This window comes from Episyrphus balteatus, chromosome 2 (assembly GCF_945859705.1).
Source record: "Episyrphus balteatus chromosome 2, idEpiBalt1.1, whole genome shotgun sequence".
Lineage (NCBI taxonomy): Eukaryota > Metazoa > Arthropoda > Insecta > Diptera > Syrphidae > Episyrphus > Episyrphus balteatus.
The window spans coordinates 130,969,850-130,991,903 of record NC_079135.1 but is presented as its reverse complement, the minus strand read 5'-3'; the positions used below and the strand labels follow the sequence as shown (position 1 = coordinate 130,991,903).

The 22,054-nt window shown below is 29.6% G+C and overlaps 1 protein-coding gene and 1 non-coding gene across 2 annotated transcripts in view; both read right to left on the bottom strand.

The window, feature by feature from the left end:
• LOC129912468 (E3 ubiquitin-protein ligase znrf2) overlaps positions 1–22,054 on the bottom strand; it is a 56,161-nt gene that overhangs the window by 13,383 nt on the left and 20,724 nt on the right. The window lies entirely within an intron of this gene.
• LOC129912851 (U11 spliceosomal RNA) lies at positions 8,111–8,276 on the bottom strand. Its single transcript, XR_008771946.1, has one exon. It is a non-coding gene; the product is annotated as a U11 spliceosomal RNA (small nuclear RNA).

Sequence of the window (22,054 nt, the reverse complement as noted above, 5' to 3'; positions counted from 1 at the left end):
TTTTTAATGATAATGCATTAAGGGTTGACAGATGATATCATGTATCATATGTGTATATAATACCATCCTCTCCATTTCGCGGTTTGATTTTGAAAATCGCGAGTTGCGGAAATGAAATTTTTCTAGACTTTTGAGGTATGTTATACAATGCCAAAACGAAGGTATTGAGCAAAAAAAATTTCTATTAGCATTCATTTTTAGGTTAAACCTTTATTTGACTGGATTAATAGACGACCTGATCATTTCAATCTAATCTAAATTGAGTATTTTTATTACATGTTCTTAGAGTGTATAATCATTTTTAATGAGACCAACTATAACAATCATCTTAATCGTTTTTGGTCAATAATCATATTTGATTCATAGGACGTGTTCATATGATATGAACACTTACTACGTCCATGAATCATATGTAAACACAAAGTAAAACTTCTTTTTTAACAAATCAACAAAATTATTAATGGTAAAAAAGCATTTTGCCTCATATCTGAGTCAGTCGCAGTACTTTCTACCAAAAATAAATTTTGGACGTAGAGAAGATTTTGAATCAATTTATTTAGGGACGCAGAATATTTTTCATATTTATGATCATTTATGATTCATGGACGCTGGAAATACAGTGCAGAAAACTTCTATGTATCAAATGTTATTCATGGGACGTAAAGAAAATGCCTGTTTTTCTGATACGAAATTATGAACGTAGCTACTTTATTTTACCAGTTTGTATAGGGACAGTGAAGTTGTTAAAACTCCAAAAACTTAGCTGCAAGTATTTATGATAAACTTTTGTATGGGCTCGACACACTGTGCATTTTTCAAAAAAAGTGGTCACAAAAAAGTCTCTTTATAAGGGTGAAAATATTTATTTTCGGAATTGTGAAAACAATATTCGAATTCCTCGGAATATTCTACATCAATTTCATACTTGATTCTCTATGAAATATTGTGACCGAAAAAAGTTCTAGCGACATGAAAAAGTATAAACCAAATTCGCACCCGTGTGCCTATCACGTTACAAAAAAAAGGTGTGAGTACAGAGGGTTAAAACTCCAATCTACGTTCTAAAATTTATAAGGCAAGCCAAGAAATTCGATTGATAGCCAGCAAGGATTTTCCACGCTAGCGAAAATACCCAACACAATTTTTTTTTTTTCCAAAAAAAAAAGTCAGTAATTGTTGATATGCAATCAAACGGATCTAATTCAATTCCATTCGAACAAAATATTTATTTTTCCAACTTCTAAAGTTGTCTTAAACGTCCCCAACAATAATCTTAATTATGAAACATTCAACAAAAAAAAAAAAAAAAAACATTAAATAATCTAAAAATAGAATTTCCAACAATCAATCATTATTATCTCCACCCCTCTAGAATATATTTGCACTTATAAAAATAAATTTTCCAACATTAAAAAAGTATATAATTTAAAAAAAGAATAGATAAATTTGTAATTAACTTTCTATTCCAATAATTATAAAATCCAGTTTTGGGCTCAAAATAAAAACTTCCTACATCAGGTCTGTCTGCCTCTCGCAGAGCACAAATAAGGCAAATAGTCGAGGTTAACTTGTTTCTACTATAAAGTCACGTAGTATAGCTTAGCTTTAGCTAGTATAGGTATTTAAGTACACGTTTACAAAAGAAGAAAAATCCAAACGTCAACAACATGCTTACTTACTACCCTCTACCCTACCTTCCACATAGAGCCAGCACAAAACGATTAAATTCATTCTACCATATTACAAGTCGTAAAGTATATCTAAAGTCTACAAAGTCTACATTTGTACCTCACTGGTAGGTAGAACTTTTTTTATATGTACATTTGGAATAAATTAAGGACAGAAAAAAAAATGAGAATAGATAGATCCAACCAACTGAATAAAAAACATACAAAAAAAATGGGGAGGTAATTTGACCAAAGTCAATACATTTTTTTAATAAAAATAGAACAAACCATTAAAAAAAAAAAATTTAAGTAAAGTTGGGTAGGCAGGTGACTGTCTGTCTGTCTCCACAGTCAATAACTTACCATAGATTCTTGTGCTGCGGTGCGATGAAGCATTTAAATGACGGAATTCTGTCTCAACATCCGGCATACATATGCTGACAACATACCCCATCGTGGTACTTGATAGAAGAGAGTGGGTTGCCGCTAAACAATAGAAAAGGTGGGTAGGGTATGTACAGACGCCGCACAGTTATAATAGTTCTTGTTCCTTGTGTTATTTCACAAAATCCACTTGTGTGTCTAACTGTTTGAATAAAAACCCATTTGGAATATCGATTATGGGTTCTCTCCGTCGTTGTTGAGCACACCTCATATTTTGTTCAATATACCCCTTAATGCATTCCTCCCCTATTCTAACCACATATCATAAAGCCCCTCTCAGTTTTATCGATCGCGAAATTTATATTGTGACCCCTAATCAAAGTGCCGTTGGGTATGACATGTACTCGCTTAAACTAATGAGTTCACAAAACACTCAGTCTTTATTTAAGGTAGGGGAGGGAGGGGCGATAGGGTTGAGAAGTAGGCTGTGTGATAACTTTGCTATATGCTCTGATATGGTTGAAAACTTGTTGCGGATTCGTTTATTTATTCAGAAATTAGGAAACCCCACAAGATGTTTTATGGTTCAATGCCTGTGTGCTAGAGAGCAAGTGTGAGAGGGTATTTGTGTGTGGAAGTAGATGATGGTGGTAAGTGATTTATTTGTACGGGACTGAGTGTGAAGTTTCTTTAAAGATATACAAAATTTTGTTGGAACAATGTTCTACCTTCACATACATAATTTTATGTGGGGTCTGGATGGTGTTTTTTTTTTTTTTTCAATTTGTTTACCTCTACTTTGCTGCTGCCATTTTAAATCTTAATTTATTGCGAAAAGTTGAAAGATATACCTGATCAGGTTATAATATTGAAAAAGTCTTCTTTAACCATGCCGTGATGGTGCACTTTATGGTTGGGGGAAAATATATGTAAACAAATTATAAATTAGCCGAAGAAAATGAGAAGACGACTGCATGGTTGCCATTTAAGTTGAATAGGTAAATTAGTTATAAAAATATGGAAAACACATCTTACGAAGTTAGAAGAAAGGTAGGTCTTAGAAATCCTGGTACAAACAAATGCAAAAACAGTAGCATTTAGATGGTCCCAGAAATGGTGCAATACAAAACCTGATTTCTGAAGTCAAATCGGCGGCGAACCCTAATCACTAATGTGAAGCAAATACGTGGGAGAATTATGAACCCATTGAGATCGAAATCATAACATTGCCAAACACGAAAGAAGAAGAATATGGAAAACGCACCATAAATTATAGGTACTGTGTAACACTTAAAAAATACTCGGGCCGTCCCCTAGCACGTCTTGTTTGGCTTGTCGCACTGATAACTAAATGGTATGAACAATTTTCATTATACTCCAAAATATTTATTTAGGGACAAAAAACGTTTTTTTAAACTTTTAGTCGTTGCAAAAATTCTAGCTTCGACAAAAAGCGATAATTGATGACAGTTTCGTAATTTTTTTGTTTCCAATTTGTAGAGTACTGAAATAAAGGTAAACTCTTTAGAAACATCAACGAAAAACTTTAAGTTCCAATTTTGACCTCAAGGATTTAAATTATATAAGAAAAGATCACGAAGATAGAGATAATTTTTTTAATTTTTTAAATAATTATTTCATATAATAAAATTTTAAATATTATTTAACTAGACGCTCAACAAGCTAAAAGTTTTTAACTTGGTGCTGTTCTAGCTCAAACCTTAATTTTTTTTTTTTTTCAATTAATTATAGGTAAAGTTACATAGTTGTGAATTACAATGTTGCCACAATGTTACAAGTGTAACAAAAGTGTTACACTTTTCAAATATTTAATAATTTTGTTACCATGTTACTTTCTATTCCGTGTTGTTACACTTTTTTTCAAATAAAATTTTGTTTGTTTTTCATTGAAATAGATTGAAAAGATCGACTAAAAGCACTTTTTTCTTCGACCGAAATTAGTCGATACATTTGTTTGCTTGCACAGACCACAATTTATGTAATAACTTTGTCTATTTTGCAGGCAACAATGATCTGCTTATGTTAAAAAATTTTGGAACCTATTTTTATTTTATATTTGTATTTGTTTAGGAGAAAATTATTTAACTAATAAAGGGAAAAGTTAATGTTAAGAAAATGTTTGCTTTTAAACGGTCAAGCAAAGAAATTCTTCTCGAAAATAGTTTTATCTTTCCTTTTAAAAATTATTTTCCAATTCAATATAATTCAATGTAATAATAATTTTTTTATAATTTTTGTTATTTTTTTCTTCGTTATTATTTTCCAATATTATAATAATAGCTGTGTTTTATTTCCCTCATGATCCAGATCAGATCATTGTATTTATTTGCGAAACAATAACAAAACAAAATCCTGCTTTTGTTGTAAAGCTAATAAAAACAATGATCTGATCTGGATCACGAGGAAAATAAAACACAGCTAATATAACAAAATATAGACTTAATTTTAAAATCAACAGATGATATCAAACTTATAATGTATCGATAATTTAAAAGCTTTTGAGGTTTTATAATATTTACCTTTAAAAAATAATCACAAGACAAAAGTGCTTAAAATGCAGGGCTATATTTCAGAAAGATATAAAGTCTAAAACATAGTTTCCTTCCGCCTCGAGCCAAACGGTTTTTTTTTTTTTAAACTTCATTAATTAAATCCTAGATGAGAAACGTAAAATCCTATACAAAAATGGCACAACAAAAATAATAAATTAAAAAAGGGTTTGTGCATGGCTTTTTCATACGCTCCGTGATGCTGCCTATGAAATCAATTTATATTTAAAGAAAAATGTCCAGGATAATAAAACGTAAGTGACAAATGAGTTTAAGCTCTCCATATAATCTAGAATTCTTTTCTACAGCTAGCGGCTATGTTCGTTCTGTTTTTTGAAAAGTGAAAACTATACCAGTTACTTGGAGAAATCTCCACCTCTTTTTCACTGCAGCAGCCTGTTAGACTTCTTAATAAGCTTTCAAATAAGATACGATTTGATTTTTGACTTTTTGCGAGTTTGTTACACATTTTTCCCATTTGTTACACTTTTTGAAAAATGTTGTTAAACTTTAAAAAAAAGCCTGCGGCAACACTGTTGTGATCTATATTTCATATTTGTATAGTTTTTTATATATCCCTCAATTTAAAAACTCAAAAAAATAAGAATTTATTGAGTAAAAAATGGGAAAAATTAACACTTTCACAGCAAGCATAATTTTTTTAAAAACCATAGAATAAACTATATTGCCGGTGGACGCTCATTTTTATCCAAGACTGAAACCATTTTATCAAAAAAATCTCGAGTCCATTATTAGTATGTATATACAGATTCTGGCCCTAATAAACTATTTATTTTTTTTTAATGTTTTTTTTAAATATGTTTTTTTCATAGAATGTCACACCCGTTACATTTTTTATTTGTTGTAAAAACAAAGTTTTTTTTTAATTCCCTTCAAATATAATAATGTTTACGACTTTTCATTCAAAAGTCTACAATATAGATTCTAAAGGCCACCAAAGCAGACTGAATCGATTTTTTAAAGTCACACCCGTTACATCTTATGTTAAGAGTCTGTGATGTTGAAAGACATATCAACAACTAAATACATAAGTTGTTGAAGCTATTAAATACCGAATTTAGTGAATAGTAGGTACGCAAACCAGAAACAAAAACTAGTGTAAAATCTTGTTCTTAATTGTTACAGGCAGGGTCATTAAACACCAATAAATGAACAAGAGTTTTTTCAAGAAGGTTGTAGAAGTCACGCTAGAATGTACTTGTGTTCGCCTCCTCACATCAAATTTGAAGGCATAAGTACTGACTCACACCTTTCCTTGCAACACAAGTTTTAGAGACATCAAACGATCGCTGAACTTCAAAATAGTCTAAATGCTGCCAAGTAACCCTTCCAAAAGGATAAACCAATTCTGTTCATATTTTGCTCTATCAAAGATGTTCTAATACCAACATTTTGTATGCTTTTGTCTTAACATGTAAGAAAGGCGTTTTGTTTCTAGTTTCTCACGATTTTATAACTTCAACCCACAAGTTGATCACTTGGCTTCTTTTCAAGTTCAAAGCTACTTTTAATGTTCCACCTCGCAACTCTTATTTATTTCAATTTATCTGTTGCAAAACCGAAATGCAAACAGTAAGCCAACAATTTTGGCTGTTTTGATTTCTATTCGAATTCTATTTTCACCCGTTTTCGAATTTAAGCTGCTCAGAATTCCGTATTTAAAAAAAAGAATGGATCTACAATCCGACAAATGTTTGCCGTTTTCAATCCAGGTTCCAGCAATTTGCTAAAAGAAAACAATATTCTCCAACAAAAAAAAGTCGAATGGAAATCAGAACAACCGTTTTCAATCCGTACGAATTAAATTCTCGTTTCCGTTTTCAAATTCGAACGAATATTATAACAGCTGTGTGTTTCTAATAGTTCCAGGACCAGTACCGTTCATAGCAATGGCTTGTGGCCAAGAGGGTACTTCCGTAATGCTAGAACAAAATCAGAAAAATTTTCACAAGTTTTTGACCCTCATTTTTTATCTTCTTTGGTGATTATTTATTTATCCTACATAAAAGTTGTATATACAAAAAACGGAAGCAATTAAATTTTGCGTCTTTTATGTTAAGAACACTTTTTCGATATTCTGAATATTAAAAAAAGTTACAAGCCAAAAAAGTAAAACAAGACGAAAAAAATGACAATTTTAAAGTTTTGAGCACTTTTTATCAAAATTATGAAAAACCCTTCCGAGAGAAGATTATTCACCTTAAAATTCTCTACAACTCTACTATTAAACTTTTTTTGTACCGCTATAAATACAAAAGTTATTAAACTTTTTTTGTTAAAAAATGCTCTTTTTTGTTTGTGTTTTTAATCTTTACTTTTTTTTTAAATTTTATTTTTTACCAAATCTTTTACCAAATCAAGAGAAAATTCAGGACCTGCATTTTTTTTTATATTTAAGTCTCTTCATTTCGTAAAAAAGGAGTATTTTTTAACAAAAAAGTATAAATAATTTTATTAATTATAGCGATACAAAAAAAAAGTTGTATAGCAGAGTTGTAGAGAATTTTAAGGTGAATAATCTTCTCTCGGAAGGGTTTTTCATAATTTTGATAAAAAGTGCTCAAAACTTTAAAATTGTCATTTTTTTCGTTTTTTATTTACTTTTTTGGCTTGTAACTTTTTTAGTATTCAGAATATCGAAAAAGTGTTCTTAACATAAAAGACGCGAAATTTAATTGCCTACTTTTTTTGTACATACAACTTTTATGTAGGATAAATAGAAATCGACATATTCAACAAAAACTAAAATCCAAGATGGCGGCCGAAAGGTGAATTTCGCGAGTGCGAAAAATCAGGGTAATGATATTCAACCAATGCTCTATCGAATGAGCAAAAAAAAATTTGGGGGTGATCCAAACTGCTGAGTCAAATTATAAATGCACTGGACTATATTCATTTAAGTAGCTACCACTGCAAATACATTAGCGGTACAGATGTAATTCAATTCAATTAAAAAGAATATAACTAAAATGCGAATTAAAAAAAAAAAAAATACCCATCAAAATGAAAATGATACACAACAACTGTTGATTAGATACGAGTATCTCTAACGAGAAAAAAAATATATAAAATAGGTAGAATGGCAACCACCCAAAGAGTATGTACAAATACAAATACCTACCACCAACCAAGCACACAAACAACATACATCAACAAAATTCCCTACCTCAACTATATGTACATTTTATTTTTACGTACACGCAACGCTAGCTCCACATAAACAACAAACTAAATGCGAAAAAAAAAACTAAACTAAAATATAAAGAAAAAAAGATGACATTTCAAACAATTACCGGAACGAGCACGAACAAAAAATACACAAAAAAGATACACTCAACGACAGAGTTAACTGACACTGATGCTGCTGCCTCTGCCGGTAGCGGTAGGTAGTTGTTTGATGATGATGATGAAAAAATAAAAGATTAGAGTAGAGAGATGATAGAGATATATCTATTAGATTTAAATGAGGGGGATGCTTGGCGCAATGTATCGCAGCCTACAATCCCCCAACTTAGAAAAAAATTATGCACTGGATATGTAAAGCCATACCCCACTGGAATAGTCTGTTCAATTTAAAACAGAACTATTGCAATGCGCCTTAACGATTGTATCGATTTTAGCGAGCACCCTTTTAAATTTTTAACTCACATTTTAGGTTTACCTACAGTTTTTTCAGGCAAAAGTGAGTGTGAATTATAAGAAAATAAAATACAAAATCAGCACATTTTAAATTGTTATTCAGTAATTTGTGATTTTTATGTTTTTATTTCTAAGTTGTCATGCTGCTGTGTGCTACAGTGATTCGTTTGTAATAAAAAATCTCATGCGTGTGGTGGAAGCCTTTTGTTTAGTTTTTTTTTTTTTTATATGTCAAATTGTCATCTTCTGACGTACTTAGGTTTATTTGTATTTGTTTAATTCTTTTGTTATAAATATTTATTTTTTTTATTTTTATTTATTTTTTATTCAAGATTTGCGCAATTGTTTAATTTTTTTTTTTTTATTTAATTTGCAAATCGAGTTTTGTTAAATTTGATAAAATTAAAACTTGAAACAGAGATAAGCTTTGCTTATTTGTTGTTGTAGAGCTCAGACTTAAGTGAGTCAATCAACCATTATAATGAGAGTTGAGTATGAGTAAGAGTATGTTGGAGGAGGGTTTTTTTTGCATTATGATTCTGGATGAGAGATAACGAGTGTGTGTGGCACTCGAATGGTGAACATTATTATTGAGTGGAATGAGTACCTACTTTTTTGTATTTTTATCAGTGGGAGTTCGATTACAAAAAAATGGGTTGTCATGCCAGCAGCCAGCAGAAATATATATGTCATTTTCACAAGTGGCTGAGTTTTGATAGATTTCGATTTTATATTGACAAACAACAACAAACTCTCTTTGTTAAATAGAATTCATTTTTTTAGATGAGGTACTTAATACACTCGACGTAGAGATCAGAAAAAAAGAGAGTGCTTTGTCTATATGAAGAAACATTTAACAAGCAGATCTAAATTTTTTGTATATTTGATTTAAAAGAATTAGCATTGCATATTGAGAATATTATAGATGGATACACTCTTGGTGGCAAGAGGTCAATTAACTTTGCATGTTTGCTGCTGTTGTTTTCGAAAATATATGGGATTTATCTGCTAAATATTGAATCACGAGCTAATATTAGAGTTTTTGAGTGAGAATATGGAAAGTAACAAAAGGCTGGTAATTTATTTTTTAAAGAAATGAATGAAAGTGGTTTCTGGGAAAGATGAATGCGTTTCTGCATCTTTTGTGAATAAAAAAAATTAACAGAAAGTACCTATCAAAATGTTTGTTTTATTGATTTATATTTAATATATTTTTTTAATTCGTGGATTTTTATTGAATTTTTTTTTTTCCAAAGGCACTCAACACTCGAGAAGTTTCGGGTATACTTATAGAAATTTAATTTACTTACTACACTTGGAAAAAAAACACCTAATATTAAGCAGATTTCTGCATGGTTTTTTGCCAAGATGACTTCTGTCTTAAATTAAGCGGAAATTCACTTAATTTAAGATAAAAATCTTCTTATTTTCATGATAACAAGAAGATTTCATCTTAAATTAAGGGGATTTCCGCTTAATTTATAAGATATTTTTTTCTAATAAGAAGATTTCATCTTAAATTAAGTGGATTTCCGCTTAATTTCAGACAGAAGTCATCTTGGCAAAAAAAAAACCATGCAGCAATCTGTTTAATTTTAGGAGGTGGTCTTTTTCCCCGTGTACTAGTGCTTTTTGTTGCCAAACTGGATTTAAAAGGTAAATTATTTATTGAATATGGGTAATTCCATGAAAAAGTGGACACGAATTTTGAACAAATTATGCAGTCTTTTTTACTTTTTTTATTAGCAAATTACTATTTACAAACGGCAACTCTTTATGCAAGTTGCAAGAAAAGATTCTTTGTTGTATGGATAGACATAAAATTCAGGGAGTTTAATAATCTTAAAGCATTTTTATAGCATAAGCTTGCCAACAACAGAAGAATTTCACATGAAAATGACGGAAAAACAAGCAAACTGAAAATATGATGAGTCTAATAGTGACGATGACAATTTCCCCTCGTGAGTGCTAAAATAAGTTAACATTTAAGCAAGCTTCGTTACACACTATTCGATTAAAAAAAAACTTGAGTGAAAATGCATCTTTTCTTTACTTTTGGAACCACAAATCGCAGGTAACATGAGTTACCAAAATAATGTAACGTTAGTTACCTAAATATTTTAAAATTTTTCCTCGAAATATTGAAAAAATGTTTGGTTTTGTCACTCATATTAAAAGCTTGTAATTTTGTATGTATGGAATCTTCATTGAAAACAAATTAAGATTCTTAATTTCACATAAAAACTTCATACTGTCGGACTCTTAAAATTCGTGTCCGATTTTTGTAACGTGAGTTACCATCAAACTTTTATTTTTCCCAAGCAAATGTTAAAAATAAATACAATTTTTTTAGTTAATTATGAATGTAATAGTTATGCTCCATTCACGGATAGTAATTTCGTATCAATTTACATTAAAATTGAAAAAAAAAAAAATATTTATGTGTAACGTGAGTTACCATGGAATTGCCCATATGATAAAAAACTGGGAGAATAACATTTTGAAGCAAATTCAGTATTTTTAGAAAAATAGCAGTGACGACAACATTTCAGCAGATATGCGATATGGTTATCATTGGAAAATCAAACAGTATACCTATGTAGGTACATTAGGGTGGGTCAAAAAAATCGAAATTTTTTTTTTTGATTTGGTACTCCGAAAAATCGATTGCTAGACCCCTCTAGAATATACACACCAAATATGAGCTCTTTATATTAATGGGAAGGTCCTCCGCTTTGCAATTTTCCATTTTTACATCAAGCTTCTACTAAAAAAAAATAATTTTTTTATTAATTGACTTTTTAGCAAATTTCTTTTCATATTCTTGTAGGAAATTGAACGCTCTACAAAAAAGGCCTTATAAACTTTTTTCGTTTATCTAACCGTTGAATAGATATTTGAGGTCAAAAAATCGAGAAAATCTTTAGAAATTCGTTTTTTGTTCTTAATTTTGTAACAAATTGAAAAATTATAATGATCAAACGCGCAAGACATATTCTTGTTGGAAATTGATTGTTCCACAAAAAAGGTCTTAATAACTTTTTTCATTAATCTAACCATTCTAAAGATATTCGAGGTCAAAGTTAAAAAAAAATATAAAAACATTTTATATTTTTAAAAAATTTCTAATTCACTGAAACTTCATTATTTTCAAATTAGCAAGATATATTCTTGTAGGGGCTTAAACGTTCTACAAAAAATTCCTTGGAATGAAATTGATTGCTTTAACCGTTTAGAAGATATTCGTATCCAAACCAATGCTCACTGATTTCAATAGTTTTCTTATGACCCGTATGCATTGCGATTTGGATACGAATATCTTCTAAACGGTTAAAGCAATCAATTTCATTCCAAGGAATTTTTTGTAGAACGTTTAAGCCCCTACAAGAATATATCTTGCTAATTTGAAAATAATGAAGTTTCAGTGAATTAGAAATTTTTTAAAAATATAAAATGTTTTTATATTTTTTTTTAACTTTGACCTCGAATATCTTTAGAATGGTTAGATTAATGAAAAAAGTTATTAAGACCTTTTTTGTGGAACAATCAATTTCCAACAAGAATATGTCTTGCGCGTTTGATCATTATAATTTTTCAATTTGTTACAAAATTAAGAACAAAAAACGAATTTCTAAAGATTTTCTCGATTTTTTGACCTCAAATATCTATTCAACGGTTAGATAAACGAAAAAAGTTTATAAGGCCTTTTTTGTAGAGCGTTCAATTTCCTACAAGAATATGAAAAGAAATTTGCTAAAAAGTCAATTAATAAAAAAATTATTTTTTTTTAGTAGAAGCTTGATGTAAAAATGGAAAATTGCAAAGCGGAGGACCTTCCCATTAATATAAAGAGCTCATATTTGGTGTGTATATTCTAGAGGGGTCTAGCAATCGATTTTTCGGAGTACCAAATCAAAAAAAAAAATTTCGATTTTTTTGACCCACCCTAAGGTACATGTGTCCCAAAAATCTTTATTTTAATTTTTTGTAAATTATTAAAAAGAGCATGTTGTTTTTAAATTTTAAGACGGCATTTTTTCGGAAGTTAGCAGTTCAATTTGAAAATGGTTGAGAAATATAAAATGAACGTGAAATCTATCAACTGTTTTGATAGCCTCCGTCAATATTATACATTAAGGTGGGTCGCTTTTGGTTTTTTTTTTTCGGATTTCAATTCGTAATAGCGCGGAAAAGTTGTGATGGTGAAGTTTTAAAAAAATTTAAAACAAAGACCAAAACGTACCAAAGCAGTAAAAAACACTTTTATACCCTTTGGATTGTTTGGTTAAATTAGCACATTTTTTACATCTTTCATATTTATTTTCACATAAAGTTGATTATTTTGGCGTTAAATATTTGGCAACTATGATTTCATGAAAATAAATAGAAAAGATGTAAAAAATGTGCTAATTTAACCAAAAAATCCAAGAAATAGCATAAAAAGGGTATAAAAGTGTTTTTTTTACCGCTTTGGTACGTTTTGGTCTTTGTTTTAAATTTTTTTTTTAATTTTGTTTTTCATTGAATATGAACAGTTCTAAACAAATCCAAGAGCGAACATCTTTTTGGCATCAATTTAGCTAAATTTCTACCTTGTATTCAGTTTTGTAAAAGAAAATTCTATAAAGGCTTATTCTGTCCGCCATTTTGGAACCACCATTTTGAAAAAATAAAAGTTGGGAGATTTTTCGTATGTCTTATACTAATATGATTCAGTGTCCCAAATTTCATGAATTTTCGTCAGGAAATGGCCTTGGAAATGATTTTTGACGCCATAAAGCACCACTGTGCGAAGAGGAGAATGATACATAGTCAAATCCATCTTGACCGACAGATTTTCAAATCTTTAACGATTTCATAGCATTCACTGATTGTGTCAACTTCATTTTTTCTTCAAATTTGGTAAAAATAATAATTTACCAAATAGTCTAAACCATTAAAAAAAATTCGTAAAAATAGGAATTTTGGAAGTCCTTACCCAATTTGAACAATTTTTTTTTTCTACTTAATATTTAGCTAATATAAAGGTTGTCCAAAGCTATTTTTATTAAAAAACAAAAAGATTTTAGGGTGATTAGATTTTTTTTGTAAAAAAAACATTTTTTTAATATGTCTTCAAGCTTTAGAGCCGATGCGCGGATTAGAGATATAAACCGATTTTGATTATTTTTTAACCACTTCTAGTCTTCACCATTCACAACTTTTCCGCGCTATTACGATTTGAAATTCGTAAAGTTTTTAACATTTATAATTTTAAATACGAACGGGTCGTTGTTCTGTATTAGAAAATTCTATATGACCTTAATTCTGTATATGTGAATACAAAAATGAAGTTGCTTGGAGAAACAAAAACGAATGCATTGGACACTTTTCGTCATTTCTCAAAAAATATTCTTCATGTTTTTTTACGCACTGAATCCGAATCTTAAGCCAGTTTTGAATAAATTGCAAAAAACCTTAAAATCACCAAATTTTAATGTGATTTTTATGATTATGTCAATTTAGGATTAAGCAAATTGTCATTGTCAAGTTGTCACTTTAAAAATAATTGTCAGCGTCACCTATCGTACTTTTCAATGCTTATGAAATATAGGCCACCCTGATTTCAATATATTCTTTATTAATATTGATGTTTATCTTAGGGGCCACTGAGGTGTATGTGTAACTTTTTTTGTATTAAATTGTTTTAACCCTCTGTCGGCACACGGGTGCGAATTTGGCAGGACAAAAATTAAAAGTGGTCACAAAAAAGTGTCTTTATAGGGGTGAAAATACATTTTTTTTAAATTGTGAATACAATATTCGAATTCCTCGGAATATTCTACATCAATTTCATATATCATTCTCTATAAAATAGTGAGGCCGAAAAAAGTTCTAGCGACATGAGAAAGTATAAACCAAATTCACAAAAAAAAAGTGTGCCTACAGAGGGTTAATGTGTAATGCAAATTGTTTTATTTTTGAGCAATTACACTTTTTTGTGTTTGTCGGTTAAAAATTTGCCAAAGCAAAATCTTAAACAATTAAAGCACAGGCAAAAATTCAAACAATCATGTACAAAACAAAACTATCATTTAATCGCATCTACTACTTTTTTTGGAATTTCAGTTGAAATTTTTGTATTTCTTTCAAATCGTGAAAGGAAATAAAAGTATTTTTAAAACTACTGAGATTAGCAAGTGTTGTTCTTTTTCAACCCAAACATAATGTTTTAAAATTTTTTTTTTTGCAATAGCTGAAGGTCCCAAAATCCAGATTTTGGTGATGCAATGGAATTTGTACATAAACAATTTTGTAAGCTCTGAAACAAGCGTTACACAAAAACGTCAAAGTGTTACCTACTTCAAGTAATTCTTGAGTGTTATACATACAGCTTTTTTTCTAGATAAGCTTTGGTGAAGTAGAAACTTTTTTGTTCTTAAGTTGCATTCAATTTTCGTTATTTTTTTTTTGTTGCTCAAAATACAATTAGTTACTTGATATAAATTTCTATCCAATGTCTCAAGTTTCATTAACTTATTTAACGTGATTTATACTTAATGAACAAAAAATAAAATAAATTTCTATACGAAAAGGTCACAAAGAACCAACATCTACAACAGTGACCTACATTTTTCTGTCGAGTCCACCAAATAACTAAAATAAGATATTATGCACTTTTTCAAGACAATTATGCTCTTGATAGTTTTGTCAACTTCTGGCAAGAATCAGTATATCTTTCATAATTCTTGTTCAATTATGTAACTTAAAAAAAAAACCACATTAACATAATCAATAGAAACAACAATAGAATTAGTGTTCAACTCTAGTTGTTAAAGCTAATTTGAATGAAAACATTGTTTTAAACAAAGAAAATTGCTAATTACCCGAGTCGAACTTTATGTACGAATTTTGATCTCAAACTGCTAAATAGAATCTATTTAGGTAGTTTTCATCTTAAAATAAACCTAAATATGAACTTTGTATACTTACTATACTCAGTATCTTCTTAGAAACCTTGACGACATATATTTAACTACTTTTAAAACTGAAAACACTTGTTTAATCCTTAATATTCTATTTGTGTCTAGAATTTTTAGACTTTACTATGTACTTAAAAAGCTCTTTAAGCTCGGTAGATACCACTTACACTTTTGAAGCTAGTTTGAGACTATTAAAACACCAAACACTTTTTAAGTACTAAATGTTCTTCTTAAAATTTGTACTTTTCAAACTCTTAAGACTATTAAAACTCAAAATTCTAGCTATGTCCTAAAAATACAAGTTCAGACATGCAACAAACTTGACCATTGTCTCGTGCACTTGTGACTTTAAAGTGCATTCGAAATAGGTCATTCGGCGAGTACGGTCGGTATCGGCTATTTTTTTTTTTTTTTTTGATTGAGTGAAAAAAACCACCGTGAAATAAAATGCAAAGAAAAAAGTAGAAGTGAAATTTGAAATGTAGAAGTGAAATGAAGTGAATGAAAATAAAAATTATATTTTAGTAAAAAAAAATAAAGTAAGTAAAGAACGAGTGCGCCTACTTAATAAGGCGGCCAGATTTTTCTTACACCTTCGTTAAATAAATTGTTAAAATATTGAAAAATTCCGGGATTTGAATATAATGGCTCTAAAACAAGTAAAAAAAAAACAAAAAAAGTCGTTTTCATAATTACGTCCGTCGGTGTGTTTGTCAGTTTGTAAGTTCGTTGCGTGCGTCGTCGCGTGTCGGTACGTCCATATGTACATGAAAAACAGCCATAACGGGTGGACGGATTTTCTTCAAATTTGGTACGAATGATTTTGTTTTTGTTTTGTTCGGTTCTAATGATTGTGATTTAATTTAGTAAAGGTTATGCAGGCGGTAAATTTAAAAAACCTTGGGTTCTTCTTAGTTTTTCTCAAAAAATACGGATAGCAGAAATATAGTATTTTTGTAAAAATAAAAAAAACGTCACTGAGGTCGGCTCTTATCCATATTGTTGAAAGAATTTTGTTTAAAAAAAAGTAGAGAAATGATTTATGTAGGTAACTTATTAAAATTTTACATTTGAATGGTTAACTAATATACGTATTTTGATCTACAAGAAGTGTGACCCAGTCATGCATTTTATTTGTTTTTACATGACTGGACTTGTTGGTAAATTTATTTAAGAAACATCTTTCTGTTTTTTTAATCAAATTTAAAGCTCACTGAAGTTTTGAACTGAATTTGTAAAAATTTCATTTTTTTTTTATGAAAAACTAATAAAAAAAAATTTAGTAAGCAATTTTAAATTTTCGTATGTTTCCATACTTGCAGTCAGGCTTTCTGTTTTCCGTCAATTCCATTATAATCTTTGAAAAACAACAACTACTTGATAGTAACAAATGGACTAAATCATATCTTCAGATTTTCATGATATCTAATATACATTTTTTATATTCATTTTTGAACATTATTTATATTTAAATTAGAATTTGTGTGACCAAGTAAGAATTTATAGACCCTAGAAAGAAAAGAAGGGCCTATCGAATTTTTGAAAATATGTAGAATATATAGGACTTAATGAGTTTTTGTAGAATATTGAGGTTTTAAAAAGGATTTAATCATATTTTTTTTGGTCCTAAGTAACTACCCAAAATGGGATTTTTTCCTATAACCGACTATTTGAGGTCTTAAGTAGAGGTTATTTCCTTTAGAAATTTAGTGATATTTATGACCTATTGAATCTAAACAAAGAATATTTGGGTTTTAAATAGGATTTAAATAGTGCCAAATGTTCGACTCGGGTAGACAAAAACAAATCACACAACAGAATGACTGTTATTCTATAAGCTTCGTCATTAGAATAATTGTTTAGGCAAGTTTTTTTTTTTAAATAATAATTAAACTAATAACTAAAGTATCAACACCAAATAGAATCTAACAGAAAGGAAAAAAAAAAAAAACAATTGACTGTCGTAAGAGAGAAAACAAAAAAAAAAACAATAAACAGCTGCATTAGCGTGCCCAACTATGCAAACAAAAATATTATAGATACTTACATATTTGCAAATGTGTTTTTGTTCGAGAAATAAAAAAAACATGCATACCACCCATACTGTAATGACTTAAAACAATAAATTCTAACAATAAACAAAAAAAATTGAAAACACCTCCAACCACAAAAAAAAAATAAAAAACTGAAAAACCCATAAAATAGAAAATAGGTCAGAATGCAAATCGGACAAGAGTTAGTAGAGATACGGCGATTGGGCGCTCGCTCGGGGCCACTCGACTGTTGATGATAGTTAAAATTATTCGACCTCCCATATTCCCACAGCTAGCATGTAACTGCTGCTGCTCCTTCTAATACCCCAGAGTAGATTGATTATAATCAAAAAACACAAATGTAAATCAAGGACACGACCACGCGCTCTACCCGCAGCAGAGAGAACCCGATAATATTCCAAATCCAAATCTGAATCCAAAATCCGACCGACATTTTGACCTACAAGCAGCAGCAGAAAAAAACCCCTTTTTTATCCACACACACATATTTTATGCTTATTTTTTTGGCAGAAAGAAGTTAATATTTTTGAACTTGTCTTCTCCATAATGTGAATGTCTAAATGTAGAACGCAACATAAAATCAAGAATTTTTTGTGTTTTGTTTTGAGTGTTTTCGAATAAATTTTTAAATTCTATTAAAGTCTGCAACGGAGTAGAAGAATATTATATTCCTTTCTTTCTCTTTTACTCTATCTCACTTTTTCAATAAGAAACACTTTGATATAATGCAACTACAAGACTTAAAGGGAAAATTCCATGAATCAAAAAAATTAAAAAAAAAAAAAAAAAGAATCCAAACCAAGGAGGTTATAATGCGAGCGAGTATATACAAGCCCGACACGGCACAAAGCTTCTTTTTTACTGGCCACTAGCAATCCATTCATTGGTAGTACAACCTACAGCTACCGGCAATCCATTATAAAGAAGTGAGAATATATATATCCTGCTAAAGAGCTATATAGTAATAGTGTGTATAAATGAATAAAGATATATACGCCACTATCAAGAATAGAAAAAAAATAAAAATGTATATCCTTGCATATATCTACGCGATACTCCATTTGCGACCTGTTTTGGATTCGGACTACATGTAGATGTAGAAAAACCAACGGTACGTGTACGTAGAACAGAAATTAAAATAATAACAGACCATTCACAGTCAAGTAACCGTAACTTTGTACACAACAAGGAACCTCTTCGTGTATTCATAGTCTATTTAATAGACCTAAGCTCCAGAGCAAAAATAGAACAAATTCGTTCAAGACTTTTTATTGGCGATTATGATTCCTTGGCATACAAGAATACTCCAGCCAAAAGTGCTACTAAATCCGTTGGTGCATTTCTGAGAAAACGGCAACACTGGTCGGTTTTCAGTTTTTTTGATTTAACTCGAAAACCAAGCCTGACTTTGAAATGGTTCAAAGACACTTTTCATAGCAAATTAAATTTTCTGTCAAGTTAAGATGGTTAATAAATTTTAAAAATTATTTTTGACTAAAATTCTAACCTAAAATCAAAGAAAAAAAAGTTAAAAAATTGACAATTTTATTTTTTCTTACTAAATCAAGGGGCATTTTGTGTATGTAGCCGGGACGTCCAAACTTTGTACTAATGAAATAAAGTAGAGGTAAAATCCTTTGATAATATGCAATTTTAATTTTTTTTTGTCAAGAAACAACTTAAATGTACCTATTCAAAAATTAGCACTTTTTCTAAATTTCTGACTTTTTTAGTTAAAAGCAAGTTTTTAAAACTCGATAAAATCGTATTAATTGGTAACTTTTTGACTTTTAAAGTAAACATACTTCGAAGGATTGATTTAATATAAACTAAATATGGCAAACAAAAAAATTTATTTGCATCCTTATGGCCTTTTGTGCAATTTTGTGTATGTGCATTTTTATAAATACGGGTTGAATGGATGGACGGAGAGCCATTAGCTTTGGTCTATTGCATAGAAGAACATTTAATACCAACTCTTTTACTGTTTTCAATGGCCTGAAAAACAATTCTTGAAAAATCTGCGACCAACGAAAAGTTTCTCTTGAAAAACGAAAACAATACTCTAATGAGTTTGAAACAAAATAGCTCAGGCAAATTAGTAAATCCAATTGCACTTTTCGCGGGATACATTTTTTTCATGGAACGTGTTTAGGTGAATGTCCTTATAGTAAAAGTGAATTTTTTGGGATGATAAGATATCGGGAACAGCCGCCATCTTGGAAAAGAGGTCGGTGCCGTTTTTATTTTATAACTCCATTTTTACTCATTTAAACCAAAAATGTCCAAGGATAGACTTATTATAAATTAAATTATCTAAAAAATGATATAAAAATGAATTCCGTGAACTGGTTAAATTCAATTTTATAGTCGGTCAAAGTCCAGGTTCTTCTCGCAAGGTTAAGACAATATGACATTTTTCCAAATATCTGTAGAACTTTTTATTTGTTTGGGATTTTCTTAAAGAATGAATTATAGCACTTTTAATTATCGATGAAATGAACCCTTTATTGTTTTTGTAACCATCACATTGCAGAAGCAACCAAACGTCGAAGTCATGATATACGATTTTTTAACTGAACATTTCAATAGTTCAAATAAACAATCAAAAATTAAACACAATAGTCTCGAAAACATAACGGCTTACACGCCTCATATCTTGAGTTATACTTATCGTAATGCTGAGATTGAGGTGTTCATGTTTAGGAAAAATGACAGGGCATCAGTTCTTATATTTAGAATTATAAATAATGTCACTTTAGCTTATTCACATTAATTGGAAAATTCACTTCATTTAAAACCTCGAAAACCATATAAAGGTTAACATTAAAGATTTCAAACTTTGAATTCAATATTTAGACGAATATAGTTAAAAAACTGTTTACTTATATTTTGGTTATGCCTCCATTTCAAAAATTTGCTCGATCTAATAGAAGAAAACTTGTTATTTTCTCACTTTTGACTAGTAGAATGTGAGCTTCGACGTTAGGTGGTTCATACATTATGTTGGTTACAGTTACGAGAAAGGGCTCATTTTATAGATATTTAAAAGTGCTATAATTCATTCTTTAAGAAAATCCCAAACAAATAAAAAGTTCTTCGGATATTTGAAAAAATGTCATATTGTCTTAACCTTGCGAGAAGAACATGGACTTTGACCGACTATAAAATTGAATTTAACCAGTTCACGGAATTCATTTGTATATCATTTTTTAGATAATTTAATTTATAATAAGTCTATCCTTGGACATTTTTGGTTTAAATGAGTAAAAATGGAGTTATAAAATAAAAACGGCACCGACCTCTTTTCCAAGATGGCGGCTGTTTCCGATATCTTATCATCCCAAAAAATTCACTTTTACTATTAGGACATTCACCTAAACACGTTCCATGAAAAAATTTATCCCGCGAAAAGTGCAATTGGGTTTACTAATTTGCCTGAGCTATTTTGTTTCAAACTCATTAGAGTATTAATTTCGTTTTTCAAGAGAAACTTTTCGTTGGTCGCAGATTTTTCAAGAATTGTTTTTCAGGCCATTGAAAACAGTAAAAGAGTTGGTATTAAATGTTCTTCTATGCAATAGACCAAAGCTAATGGCTCTCCGTCCATCCATTCAACCCGTATTTATAAAAATGCACATACACAAAATTGCACAAAAGGCCATAAGGATGCAAATAAATTTTTTTGTTTGCCATATTTAGTTTATATTAAATCAATCCTTCGAAGTATGTTTACTTTAAAAGTCAAAAAGTTACCAATTAATACGATTTTATCGAGTTTTAAAAACTTGCTTTTAACTAAAAAAGTCAGAAATTTAGAAAAAGTGCTAATTTTTGAATAGGTACATTTAAGTTGTTTCTTGACAAAAAAAAATTAAAATTGCATATTATCAAAGGATTTTACCTCTACTTTATTTCATTAGTACAAAGTTTGGACGTCCCGGCTACATACACAAAATGCCCCTTGATTTAGTAAGAAAAAATAAAATTGTCAATTTTTTAACTTTTTTTTCTTTGATTTTAGGTTAGAATTTTAGTCAAAAATAATTTTTAAAATTTATTAACCATCTTAACTTGACAGAAAATTTAATTTGCTATGAAAAGTGTCTTTGAACCATTTCAAAGTCAGGCTTGGTTTTCGAGTTAAATCAAAAAAACTGAAAACCGACCAGTGTTGCCGTTTTCTCAGAAATGCACCAACGGATTTAGTAGCACTTTTGGCTGGAGTATTCTTGTATGGCAAGGAATCATAATCAGCAATAAAAACTCTTGAACGAATTTGTTCCATCCAAAAGGGTCTATTCAATAGACTACATATACATCACAAGGATTCAAATGAACAGGATTGTGTGGAAATATTTAACGAATTATTGAATTACTTTAATTTACTGTTATTTAATTTTTATTTTACTTTAACATAATTTTACTTTTATTGTAATTTTATTGACTTTTATTGTACTTTAAGTGTACTTTTATTGTACTTTTAAGGTAGTTTTATTGTGGTTTTACTGTAGTTTTATTGTACCTGTATTCTAATTTTATTGCACTTTTATTGTACATTTATGGTCATTGTGTTGTACTTTTACAGTGAGTGCTTTTACTGTAATTACTTTTACTGTGCTTTTATATTAATTTATTGTACTATTATAGTACTTCTATTGCACTTTTATTGTACTTTTATAGAAATTTAATTGTAATTTTACTGTACTTTAATTTTACTTTTATTGTACTTTGATTGTACATTTATTCTACTTTAA